Source organism: Triticum dicoccoides, chromosome 5A (genome assembly GCF_002162155.2).
Source record: "Triticum dicoccoides isolate Atlit2015 ecotype Zavitan chromosome 5A, WEW_v2.0, whole genome shotgun sequence".
NCBI lineage: Eukaryota > Viridiplantae > Streptophyta > Magnoliopsida > Poales > Poaceae > Triticum > Triticum dicoccoides.
In genome coordinates this window covers 329599017-329610749 of record NC_041388.1, presented here as the reverse complement: position 1 = coordinate 329610749, position 11733 = coordinate 329599017, and positions in this window count along the sequence as shown.

The window sequence follows — 11733 nt, the reverse complement described above, 5'->3', positions numbered from 1 at the left end:
AGTAACGGTAAACGTAAGGTTGATAATAATTCAGATTTTGTGGCCAATACCAACATACAGAACAATGGTCAGCGTCGTAAAGGAAAGCCACTTCCTCGATCAGGATGGTCGGGTATAAATCTGGAGCAGATGTTAAATCAGCCCTGTCCAAAGCATGGCTCACGGGACAGGCCATCTACGCACCTTTGGAAGTACTGCTACATTATGAAGGAGTTCAAAAATTCTGACTTGTTCCAGTACAATCATGGACCAGGTGGCGGCTCAGGTCCCGGTTCTTATGGTCCGGGTCCTGGTGGTGGCGGCTCTAACTCTAGTTTTGCAGGGTCACCAGGGTAACCTAGGTAACCAGGGAGGTTTTCATAAATAGCCTGGTCCGGGGAGTCAGCAGCAACAATTTGGGTATGAGAGTAACCCGAAACAGTTGAATAGTGGGCAGTACCACGTCTTCACCACAAGTTTATGCAAGCGGGATCAGAAGCTTCATAAAAAGGCAGTGAATGTCGTTGAACCGGCAGTTCCCCATTACTTGCGCTGGTCGGAGCAACCCATTGTGTGGAGCCGTGAGGATCACCCGCCCTGGGTTGATAATCTGGGTCACATGGCTTTGGTGGTAGCACCCCAGGTTGGAGGATATAAATTCACCAAAGTACTCATGGATGGAGGTAGCAGCATCAATATCCTTTATTATGACACCTTCCGTCGCATGGGGTTAACCAATAAAAATCTTAAGCCGTCGAACACTGTTTTTCATGCATGGTGTGGTGCCTGGTAAGTCGGCATACCTAGTTGGGAAAATAGCGCTGGAGGTTGCATTTGGGGATGATCATGATTCCAGATATGAGACGTTGACCTTTGAAGTAGTAAAGATCAAGAGTCCTTATCATGCTCTACTTGGACGCCGGGCTTATGCTAAGCTCATGGCAAGGCCTTGTTATGTTTATCTACAGCTCAAAATGCCAGGTCACAAGGGGACCATTACGGTGCATGGATGCCAGAAGATAGCTTTGGAGTGTGAGGAAGGTGATGCAGCCTATGCTGAATCGGTCTGCGCAACAGAGGAGTTGAAGTTTTACAAAGACAATGTTGACCCGACTGACATGACGTCTCTGAAAAAGCCAACTACGGAGCATGACCCAACATTGAAGTTTAAATCGGCGGATGACACCAAGCTAATTGATTTTGTTCCTGGCGATTCCTCTAAGCAGCTCAGCATCAATGCTAATCTAGATCCAAAATAGGAAAGCGCGCTCATCAAGTTCATCCGTGAGAACCGGAACATCTTTGCATGGAAGCCTTCTGACATGCCAGGTGTATCGAGGGAACTCGCTGAGCACATTCTTAATATTGATCCAAAGTTTAAGACGATGAAGCAGTTTCTTCGTCATTTTAATGAAGAGAGGCGAAAGGCCATTGGTGAAGAAGTGGCCCGCTCTTGGCGGACGGGTTCATTATTGAAGTTTTTCATCATGAGTGGTTGGCTAACCCGGTGCTGGTACTTAAGAAGAATGGCACTTGGCGTATGTGTGTGGATTACACGAATTTAAACAAGGCTTGTCTGGCTGATCCTTTTGCTCTCCTTCGCATTGATCAAATTATTGATGCTACGGCGGGTTGTGAGCGTTTGAGTTTTTTGGATGCTTATTTTGGTTATCATCAGATCAAGATGTCAGTTAAGGACCAGGAGAAGACTACTTTTATCACTCTCTTTGGAGCCTTCTATTATGTGTCTATGCCTTTTGGGCTCAAGAGTGCCCAGGCGACTTACCAGCGATGTATGCAGAATTGTCTTCATAATCAGATTGGGCGCAATGCTCATGCTTATGTGGATGATATTGTGGTGAAATCCAGAAAGAAGGAAATGTTGGTAGACGATTTGAAGGAGACCTTTGATAATCTCCGGGTTTATAAGATGATGCTTAACCCGGCCAAATGCGTTTTTGGTGTGCCGGCAGGCAAGCTCTTGGGTTTTCTGGTTTCTAACATAGGCATTAAAGCTAATCTGGAGAAGATCAAAGCTATTACTTCTTTGGCTAAGCCGACATGTGTCAATGAGGTTCAACATCTAGCGGGTTGTATTGCGGCTCTAAGCCGGTTCATAAGCCGGTTGGGAGAGAAGGCTATCCCTCTGTATCAGATGATGCAAAAGACAGATAATTTTGTCTGGAGTGATGCCACTAATGCAGCATTTGAGGACTTGAAGAAGCTACTAGCTGAGCGGCCCGTTCTTGCTGCTCCTATTGATAAGGAGCCGTTGTTGTTGTATGTGGCTGCTAATGCCCGTGCTGTCAGCGTAGCTATTGTGGTGGAACGGAAGGAGGCAGGCAAGGAATATCCGGTTCAAAGGCCGGTTTACTACATCAATGAGGTACTTACTAATTCCAAGCAGAGGTATCCGCACTGGCAGAAACTTGTATATGGGGTGTTCATGGCCAATCGGAACTTAAGCAGTATTTTTTGGGTCATCCCATCACTGTCGTTAGTTCTGCTCCCTTAGGGGATATTATTCAAAATAGAGAAGCCACAGGTCAGATAGCCAAGTGGGCCATTGAGCTTGGACCTCATGGTTTGAAGTATATGCCTCGCACGACCATCAAGTCTCAAGCACTAGTGAATTCATCAATGACTGGATAGAGCTGCAGATGCCTGAAGAAAAGCCAGATAACACGTATTGGACTATTCACTTTGATGGGTCCAGGAAATTGGAAGGCTCGGGGGCTGGAGTTGTGCTAGCTTCCCCTTGAGGTGATAAATTTTGTTATGTCCTCCGATTGATGTTCCCTTGCACTAACAATGCAGCTGAATATGAGGCTTTTCTCCACGGTCTTCGGATGGCTAAGGAGATGAACTTAAGCCGGGTGAGGTGCTTTGGCGACTCAGATTTGGCAGCTCAACAAGTTTTTGGTACTTGGGATTCTAACGATCCACTCATGGCGGCTTATCATCGACAGGTTGATGCTATTGCGGGTCATTTTAAGGGTTATCAGGTTGAGCATATCGACCGAAGGAAGAACGAGGTGGCTGATGCTTTAAGCCGGTGATAACCCACAAGTATAGGGGATCGCAACAGTTTTCGAGGGTAGAGTATTCAACCCAAATTTATTGATTCGACACAAGGGGAGCCAAAGAATATTCTCAAGTATTAGCAGCTGAGTTGTCAATTCAACCACACTTGGAAACTTAATATACGCAGCAAAGTATTTAGTAGCAAAGTAATATGATAGTAGTGGTAACGGTAGCAAAAGGTAATGATAGCAAAAGTAATGTTTTTGGTATTTTGTAGTGATAATAGCAATAGCAACGGAAAAGTAAATAAGCGAAGAACAATATATGGAAAGCTCGTAGTCAATGGATCGGTGATAGAGAATTATGTCGGATGCGGTTCATCATGTAACAGTCATAACCTAGGGTGACACAAAACTAGCTCCAATTCATCAATGTAATGTAGGCATGTATTCCGAATATAGTCATACATGCTTATGGAAAAGAACTTGCATGACATCTTTTGTCCTACCCTCCCGTGGCAGCGGGATCCTAGCGGAAACTAAGGTATATTAAGGCCTCCTTTTAATAGAGTACCGGACCAAAGCATTAACACATAGTGAATACATGAACTCCTCAAACTACGGTCATCACCGGTAAGTATCCCGATTATTGTCACTTCGGGGTTAACGGATCATAACACATAATAGGTGACTATAGACTTGCAAGATAGGATCAAACTCTCATATATTGATGAAAACATAATAGGTTCAGATCTGAAATCATGGCACTCGGGCCCTAGTGACAAGCATTAAGCATAGCAAATCATAGCAACATCAATGTCAGAACATAGTGGATACTAGGGATCAAACCCTAACAAAACTAACTCGATTACATGATAAATCTCATCCAACCCATCACCGTCCAGCAAGCCTACGATGGAATTACTCACGCACGGCGGTGAGCATCATGAAATTGGTGATGGAGGAAGGTTGATGATGACAATGGCGACGGATTCCCCTCTCTGGAGCCCCGAACAGACTCCAGATCAGCCCTCCCGAGAGGTTTTAGGGCTTGGCGGCGGCTCCGTATCGTAAAACGCGATGAATCCTTCTTCCTTATTTTTTTCTCCCCGAAAGCAAATATATAGAGTTGGAGTCAAGGTCGGAGGAGCTCCAGGGGGCCCACGAGATAGGGGGCGCGCCCTAGGGGGTAGGCGCGCCCCCACCCTCGTGGCTAGGGTGTGGGCCCCATGGTCTTCATCTTTTGCAAGGATTTTTTATTATTTCCGAAAAGATGTTCCGTGAAGTTTTAGGTCATTCCGAGAACTTTTGTTTCTGCACATAAACAACACCATGGCAATTCTGCTGAAAACAACGTCAGTCCGGGTTAGTTCCATTCAAATCATGCAAGTTAGAGTCCAAAACAAGAGCAAAAGTGTTCGGAAAAGTAGATACGACGGAGACGTATCAACTCCCCCAAGCTTAAATCTTTGCTTGTCCTCAAGCAATTCAGTTGACAAACTGAAAGTGATAAATAAAAACTTTTACAAACTCTGTTAGCTCTTGTTGTTGTAAATATGTAAAGCTAGCATTCAAGTTTTCAGCAAAGATTATGAACTAACCATATTCACAATAACGCATAGGTCTCATATTTACTCATATCAATGGCATAATCAACTAGCGAGCAATAATAATAAATCTCATATGACAACACTTTCTCAAAACAATCATAATATGATATAACAAGATGGTATCTCGTCAGCCCTTTCTGAGATCGCAAAACATAAATGCAGAGCACCTTTAAAGATCAAGGACCGACTAGACATTGTAATTCATGGTAAAAGAGATCCAGTCAAGTCATACTTAATGTAAACTAACAGTAATGAATGCTAATGACAGCGGTGCTCTCCAACTGGTGCTCTTTAATAAGAGGATGATGACTCAACATAAAAGTAAAAAGATAGGCCCTTCGCAGAGGGAAGTAGGGATTTGCAGAGGTGCTAGAGCTCGGTTTTGAAATAGAGGTGAATAATATTTTGAGCGGTATACTTTCATTGTCAACATAACAACCAAGGGATGGTGATGTCTTCCATGCTACACACATTCTAGGCGGTTCCCGAACAGAATGGTAAAGTTTATACTCCCCCTCCACCAACAAGCATCAATCCATGGCTTGCTCAAAACAACGAGTGCCTCTAACTAACAAGAGTTCCAGGGGGAGTTTTGTTTGCCATTATTTTGATTTGATTTGCATAAAGCATGGGTCTGGGCATCCCGGTGAGCAGCCATTTTCTCATGAGTGAGGAGCGGTGTCTACTGCTCTTGAGAATAACCCGCCTAACATGGAAGATACGGACAACCCTAGTTGATACATGAGCTATTCGAGCATACAAAACAAGATATTTATTTGAAGCTTTAGAGTTTGGCACATACAAATTTACTTGGAACGGCAGGTAGATACCGTATATAGGTAGGTATGATGGACTCATATGGCATAACTTTGGGGTTTATGGAGTTGGATGCACAAGTAGTATTCCCGCTTAGTACAAGTGAAGGCTAGCAAAAGACTGGGAAGCGACCAGCTAGAGAGCGACAATAGTCATGAACATGCATTAAAATTAATCAACACCGGATGCAAGCATGAGTAGGATATAATCCACCATGAACATAAATATCGTGAAGGCTATGTTGATTTTGTTTCAACTACATGCGTGAACATGCGCCAAGTCAAGTCACTTAAATCATTCAGAGGAGAATACCACCCTATCATACCACATCACAACCATTTTAATAGCATGTTGGCACGCAAGGTAAACCATTATAAGCTCCTAGCTAATCAAGCATGGCACAAGAAACTATGATCTCTAGTTCTCATTGCAAACATGTTTATTCATAATAGGCTGAATCAGGAACAATGAACTAATCATATTTACAAAAACAAGAGAGGTCGAGTTCATACCATCTTTTCTCATCTCAGTCAGTCCATCATATATCGTCATAATTGCCTTTCACTTGCACGACCGAATGATGTGAATAATAATAATAGTGCACGTGCATTGGACTAAGCTGGAATCTGCAAGCATTCAATAAACAGGAGAAGACAAGGCAATATGGGCTCTTTTGTCAGATCAACAATAATGCATATAAGAGCCGCTTCAACAATTTAACTATGGTCTTCTCCTATCGACCCCCAAAGAAAATAAAAAAACTATTTACACGGGAAAGCTCCCAACAAGCAAAAGAAGAACATGAAATCTTTTTGGGTTTTCTTTTTAATTACTACTACAAGCATGGAAAGTAAACTAATTAAAAGCTACAAGTAATTTTGTTTTGTTTTTCTTAAGGTTTATTAAAAACACAAGAAGAAAGCATAAAAAGGAAAATAAACCAGCATGGATGATACAATGAAAAAGTATAAGCACCAACATCTAGCAATGAGTGTCTGAACACGAATGTAATGTCGGTGGGAAATACGTACTCCCCCAAGCTTAGGCTTTTGGCCTAAGTTGGTCTATGACCACGGCTAGCCTGGCGGATATCCATAGTAATAGTTGGGGTCGTACTGCAATGAAGAAGACTCTGATTGCTACTGGTTGGCAATCATCTCCGGATCCCACTGGTAATTAGACTGTTGTGGATGATCAACTTGTGGTTCCGACTCTGGCTCTGTGGCTGATGTAGGGTTCCGGTAGGCGTGAATAGCCTTTAACGGAACAAGGCACTGGCCTGTAGATAAATCAAACAAGGAAGAAGCAGGCAGGGTAATAGTCTCAAGATGATATTTATCAAAGAACAATTTGTATTTAAGCTCCCCTTCCCTATTTTTAATGACAAAATCGTGTGCCACCATACTCTTATAATCTAAATAAACACGAGGTAGTGATTTTTCTTCCTTCTCATAATGCCTAATAGGTATGTTAAAATGTACAACTAGGCGTGAAGCATAGATGCCTCCAAAGACGGGGCCCTTTATACGGTTCAGACTTAACCGTTTAGCAATAATACTGCCCATACTAACAGAGTTATCACTGAATAAACCGTGGAACAAAATAATAATATCAGGAACACTAAGGTTTCCACAGTTTCCACAACCAATTAAGCAAGGACTAGCAAATATTGCAAAGTAGCGTAAAACAGGAAAATGTATGTTAGAGATTCGTGCATCGGAAACCTTCCTCGTTTCCCCTACAGTGATGGTATCAATAAACCCATCCACATCGCCACGATGTGCTTCCTCTGTCGTGCCCTCGAAAGGGACCAAACAAACCTGACAAAAATCATAAAGTGACCTCTCCTTATGCTCATCATATAAATAAAACTCCACCGTAGGTGGTGAGCTCCTAGAATGGAAATGAAAGTTTTTCACAAAGATATTGGTGAGTAAGAGAGACTGGTCGCGTTGGTCGTGGAGGAAGGCGGTGAGGCCTGCATTCTCAGCCAATTCATAAGAATCATCATAAATCCCGGCTGCTCTCAAGAAATCATCGGAGGGCCATTCACACGGCCTACCCTTCGCAGTGCGAGGCAGATTATATTTGGGCTTCTTTGCATCTTCATTTTGCTTTTCCTTCGAGCTTCGGCTCGATGAGCCCCTCAAAAATCTCTTCATTATTCTCTGAAAATTCTGAATTTTTTTAGTAACTTCAAATAAAAGTGAGCCAAGCTCAACAAAATTGATAGCACCAACTCCTACAAGTGCCTAGAGCCTATATCATGCATTAGAACTATTTTTGACCATATAAATTTGACATGCAAGCTCAAGAACATGGTCACCTAGGCAGCACAAATTTGCAATGAATAAAGCACTAGAACAAAAACTAATTGGACTAATGGAGGAGTCACATACCAAGGAACAATCTCCCCAAGCAGTTTTGTGAGAGGTGCTTTGAGCAAAGAGATCGAAAATGGCGGCAAAATAAGCTTGGACTCGGGTTTGAGCTGGATATTCGTGTTTGTGGGAGGAAGGAGTGTGTGGGTGCAGGAATAAGTGGAGGAGGGCCACCATGGGCCCACGAGGCAGGGGGCGCGCCCAGGGGGGTTGGGCGCGCCCTCCACCCTCGTGGCCAGGTGGATGCCCCCCAGTGTTGTGTTCTCAGTGCCAATTATTCTCAAATATTTCAGAAAAAATCATATTTAAATTTCAGGGCATTTGGAGAACTTTTATTTTCGAGGTATTTTTATATTGCACGGATAATTCAGATAACAGACTGAAAACACTTATTTTAATTTTATTTAATATAAATAACAGAAAGTAAATGTAACAGCCTGGATTTTTGCCCTTTTCTTTTTCCTTTGATTTTCTGGGATTTCCTGTTTTGATTTGCTTTTCCATGGCTATGAGGGTCTGAAACTTGGGAAGATCATGTATTCCTAGGTTTTCTAGTGGCTTGTCACCCTCATCATCTTCTCAAGATCATATCATTTCCATCCTTGACCTAACCCAAAATTCTTTTGTTGCTAATATTCCTTTTCTGATAAAGGAATAACCTTTAAAACCCTAGGTTGTGAAGCAACCTATATTTCTGTCACTCCTAAAATTCCCAAATAATTCTCATAAATTTTTTGGGTCACATCTTCCTCAAATATGGTAAAATATTTCATTGCCATGTTCAAAAATAATCCTCTAATATTTTTTTCCTACTCTGCCCTAAATGGCACTTTGCAAAGGAAGTGCTATTTTATATTTGCTTGATTGACCCCAAACTTCTTCGACATATTCTCCTGTCCATATCATTGGCTCATGCCAAAATTCAGCTCAATTTGCCTAGTAAATATTTTTCAGAAATTTTCCAAAGTTTTTGTCTAGGAAGGAACTTTGTGAAGGAGCTATATTCTACGCATATTCAGATGAGTTGAAATTTTGCAGAGTCTTTTCTAGTGTCAAATAATGACTCTCCACCAAATATGAGCTCATGCAACTCATTTATGTGAGCCCAGATCCAAATCTTAGTTTCTGGTCAGATTTTCACTTTGTGAAGCAACCATATTTTATATTGCTTCAATTGAGCTGAAACTTTATCAGGACAAGCTTATACCTATATCAAATACTCCCAACAAGTTTTACCTCAATTGGTGGATCGAATTACCCTGTGTAATGTTTCCAAGTTTCTGTCTAGAATGAAGCTTTGTGAAGCAAGTGCCACTTTGGTATTTCAAAATGGCATGAAATTTTTACAGCAGCTTCATATAATCGTAAAACCCCTCTCTGCCAAATTTCAGCTCACAAAGATCAAGTATATGAGTGCATCATCCAAATCCCCAATTCTGGCCAGTTTTGCACTTTCTACTGTAACCACCATCTAAACTCCTCATCTTAGTCTGATTTTTGGTTATCAGCATCACCTTAGTGTGCGATCATCGCCAGACAAACTCTTTACCTTGTTACCCAGCTGGTTTAACCACAGCAAGTTACAAACACCTTGTTACTGAATTACTTTTGGAGTTAAGTGCAAATCTCTTGTTTGACCCTGGACCGATTTATTTCTTCAGTTGGACTAAGGGCACTAGGTTCCATCCACTAGACATGGTTGGACACGCCAAAGAGCGCCTCTTGCGCTAGTGCTTGTGGTGATCACGCTCGGGTCATGGCTGCAGGCATGCTCTGGCTTGTTCCGGCCACTATGCTCGTCTCCTCCCTCCTCGTCTCGACCATAATTCGTGTCCTGGAGCTTCCCCGTGATCGAATGCATCTCCCTGCATCGGAGACTCGTCGTGGTTCTCCATTAATGCGCCGCTAGAGCAGTGCCCGTTACATGCCCCTCCTCTGACCTCCATTAGTGCACTGCTCCAGCTCGGTTGTGAGCTCGAGAAGCCTCCGCTTGGCTATATAAGGCATGAACGAGGTCCCCCGCTCCTCATTTCTCCCTCCCTCGCCTCATTTGCTCTCTGGAATCGCCCCACCTCGCCTCGGATCACCTCCGTCCTCCATGGCCGCCTCGGCCTCGGCATGATTCTGGCCAACCCAAGCTCCCTCTCGCCTCCCTGGCCTGTCCACCGACTTCCACTCGTTCTACTCAGCCGCCCCACCCCCTTGCCCCCTCACCGGAGTGGCCGCAACGCCGAGCCCCTCCACCACCGGCCGCCTCTGTCTCCCTTCGGTCCTCCTCCGCCCCCGCGCCCTCCTCTCCTCCCCGGGGCCGGCCGACCCCCTGAACGGACGCGCCACGCCGGGTCGCAGCCTCCGGTGGCCTCGCCCTGGCCAGGGACGGCCGGAGCCGGCCAGGCCGCCGCCGCTCCCTTCCCTGCTCCTCTCCTCTGTTCACGTGAGAACAGGAGCGAGAGGAGGAAGACGACGTGCGCCCGTGCCTCCCTCCCTTGTCCCTGGGCCCGGCCCGTCAGTGGCCCAGGCGCCCCCGCTGACGTGTCAAGTGGACACGTATTACAGTGAGTGCGTGTTCAGTTCCCGTAACCGTATTTCTTTCCGTCTTTGCCCAAAATGTGTTTTCCGTTAAAGGAAACGTATTTCTCTCTACTGCGGCACGTAATGCGTTTTCTTTTCCAGAAAACGTAAACTGCCCGAAGACGTTTTCAGTTTTCTCCCAGGGGCCTGTTTGCTGAAGTTTATTCACAGATTGGTCCCTGATCTTCTACACCTCATAACTCCGCAACCGTAACTCCGATTGAGGTGAAACCAGCGCTCACTTCTTCGTCTCGTCGAGCTCTATCTTTTGGTAACATTTTCACCAGGTGGTTTCATAGTGAAAATGACAATTTTTCCCTTTTCTCTAATCAGCCTCCTTCGAGAGAAAACCGTTCGACGTTTTGTTCCGCGGCTTCACCGCACTTCTTCCTGGAGTCTCCGTCACCCCAGGCAAGCCACAATACCCACTTGCATCATAGTCATGCAGTAGACATGGTTTTCAACTTGAATATTTATTAAATGACTGCTTGTTTAAAATATGGTTATCGTTGTTTCGGAAATGCTTCTGGGATTGTGCTTAGTTGTTTGCTATGTTGTTATGCACCTGGTTATCCTGCCCTGCTACTTGCTAGTATTGCTTTCATATTGCCATGCTTGATAGTAGTACATGTTGGGTTGGTCATGTTCTTCGGTGCATGATTAACGTCGGTTATCGAGTACTGTTACTATGCGTTGTTCCTTTGCTGTTAGTTGGTTAAGCGTTACTCGGTAATATTATTGATGGGTTCTTGCATGTTATTTATGGTTGATGATAATGGTCATGTTATGTTATACTATGAGTAGTGTTGCACTTGTAATATTTATGCTCGTCATTATGCCATGTTCAGTTGGAGATTATTTCATAGTTGATGTGGTGGATAGTTATGTTGCATCCCGTGATTATGTTGATATCATGCTCATGCATTGTAATTGCATCATGTTATTTTACCATGGCTCAACATTTTGCATTCAAGTTTAACCGGATTTAATTGAACTTGAACAACTGTTGGCTGAGTCATGGTGCCGCCAGATCAAAACTGACCAGTGCAACCACACTTACCGTATGGGTAAGGTCCTAACTGGGTCTATTGTCGTGCATCTCGTCGGTGCCTCCCACGAGGGAAGGTTATGGGCGTGCTTACCCTGATCAGGTAGGCGGACATAACCTTGTGTGCCTGTTGTTTTTATTTTTATGGATCTGATCCCCGTGAGGGAGTTTTGACCATGACGGTGGTCGGGGTGTCTTTGGTAGACATAGGGCCATCCAGGACTAGCCCAGTTGGGAGTGTGTCGGAGTGGCCGGGAGAGTGTCACGACAGTAGATCGGTTTTGTCGGAACGCCGTTGGTCCACC